The sequence below is a fragment of the Tupaia chinensis genome, unplaced genomic scaffold (genome assembly GCF_000334495.1).
Source record: "Tupaia chinensis unplaced genomic scaffold, TupChi_1.0 Scaffold143836_2, whole genome shotgun sequence".
NCBI classification, from domain to species: Eukaryota; Metazoa; Chordata; class Mammalia; order Scandentia; family Tupaiidae; genus Tupaia; species Tupaia belangeri.
In genome coordinates this window covers 1058621-1060745 of record NW_006203687.1, presented here as the reverse complement: position 1 = coordinate 1060745, position 2125 = coordinate 1058621, and the positions used below count along the sequence as shown (strand labels likewise).

Sequence of the window (2125 nt, the reverse complement as noted above, 5' to 3'; positions counted from 1 at the left end):
TAGGCTCACTATTTGGTTTCTTTCTATCTATAAATACTTATATTTCTGGACCAAAATTCAAAACAATAAAAGTGTATGAATATATAGATTTAGATGTCTGGAGAGAGGTGAGGATAAAGATATGCCCAAAGACCAGAACCTTAATTCATGCAATTTCCCACCAGACTATTTCTGAAGGAACAGTGACGGAAAATATATACTTTTTCTTGTATTTGCCATTGAGCTTGTGTGCTCACCTGGTACAGACAGAGAGGGAGGGGAGAAAGTAAGAAAGCACTCCCCCATGGGGTGATCACACTGCAATCTCTTCTCCTCTGCTTCTTCCTCTTTTCTAGATCTTGGGGATGCACACACATGCTCACATATTTTTCAAGCTACAGAGTCCAACTTTATGGTTGGCTATGTGGAATCCATCCACCTTCAGCACCATATCATGGGCTGGTCCTACAATAACCTTTTTAATTTTGAAACTTTAATCACAGGACCAAAATGCAATGTGTTTCTGATTTATTGCTAAAGTCAACTGAATGCTGTGAGAGAGGAAGAAATCAGTATCTTCCCATGTCTCTGGTCACTTTCCCCATTTCCTCTGAAGACTCATCTTCTGCTGGACCCTCAGTCAAGTCAAGCTTTACCCTCATCTCTCTCTCACTTCCTCCCCTCTCGGTTGGGGGGAGGGGCTCATCTATACCCATGCATTCAGTAACCTTCTGTATCTCCAGACAAGACCCATTTCCCCTTCCTACTGGGCTACTCTGCCTGAATGTTTGAAGGGAACCCAAAATACAATCTGTAAAACATCCCATTCTAGACCTGCAGTTGGTGTAATGGCTATGTTGTTGGACTCCCATGTACTTGACCATGGTTCAAGTCCTGGACCGGATGTCTTAAACTCACACCACGCACATATGTGTGCATGCCCAAGATCCCGAGAGGAGAATGGAGGAGAAGGGATTGCAGTGTGGCCATCCCCCTGATGGGTGATTTCTTGTTTTCTGTCTCTCTGTCTCTCTCTCTGTATTTCTGGCGACTGCAAGCACTTTAGAGCAAAAACCTTTAAAAAATAAAATTCATGCCAAAATCAAGCTCACGATCTTCACACCCTGGTACCCAATATGACCCCTTCCACTATCCCTATCTCACTGGCAAGCACTGTACCCAGCTAGATCTCTCATCAGGAAATGTCGGGTTTATCTGTAACCTCTCCTCTTCTTTCTCCTACTACATGTCCTCCATCACTAAATACTGCCCAGGTTTATCTTCTAAAAATCCTTTTAACCTGTTCTGCCCTCCCAGTTTTGCTACCTTTTTGTTATCTCCCCTCTCTTTTTTTAAGATTTTTTTTTGAGCTAAAAATGTAGGCCCCCAGTAAGGTACACACACCCCTATCTACCCCAGCCTCAGGCAGCCTGGATCACGGGCACATATGTACTCATGCAGCATGTACAGGGAGGCATCAGGATATGCACCAGGACCTCCCATGCAGACTCAATAGTCTTACTGTTGTGCTACTCTCCAGGTGTTCATGACCTCCCCTCTTCCCACACACCATTGTCTCTTGCCTGGATCACTCTTATAATCTCTCAATCAGTTTTCTAATCATCCCCAGTCCTGACCCTTCTCCTAGTCTTTCTCCACAAAGCTACCGGGATGCTTTTTACAAAATGCAAACCTAACATCCACTGCTCAAAACACATCCCCTGAATGGCTCCCCATTTCTCAAGAGACTGAAATCAATAATGTATTCTAGGATTATTCCACCTCACTGGCCTCAGCTTCCTCCTCTCTCATCACCTGAATAGTCCAGCCACATGGACCTCCTGGTTCCTCAGACACTCTCCAAAACCCTCCATACATGGCACTCCATCTAGCTGGCATGGTCGTCTTTGCACTTTTTAAGCCCCTCTCCACCCACCACATAACCACACCCTCTTACCCAGTCAGTCCGCACCAGCAGCCCAGCCTTCTCTAGCCTTGTCCCTCCCAGACAAGCTAAACCCCTTCTCTATTGCAGTCTCACAGAGCAGCACACTTGTCCTTCAGGGGTACTTATCACTATTTGTAATTATGTCTCTATTTATAGTTATTTAACTACACTAATTATTTAATGATCTATGAATGCAGG

At 44.5% G+C, this 2125-nt stretch overlaps 1 protein-coding gene across 1 annotated transcript in view; it reads right to left on the bottom strand.

Moving 5' to 3' along the window:
- The window catches only part of DNAH5 (dynein axonemal heavy chain 5), a 306494-nt gene that overhangs the window by 170521 nt on the left and 133848 nt on the right, over positions 1-2125 (bottom strand). The window lies entirely within an intron of this gene.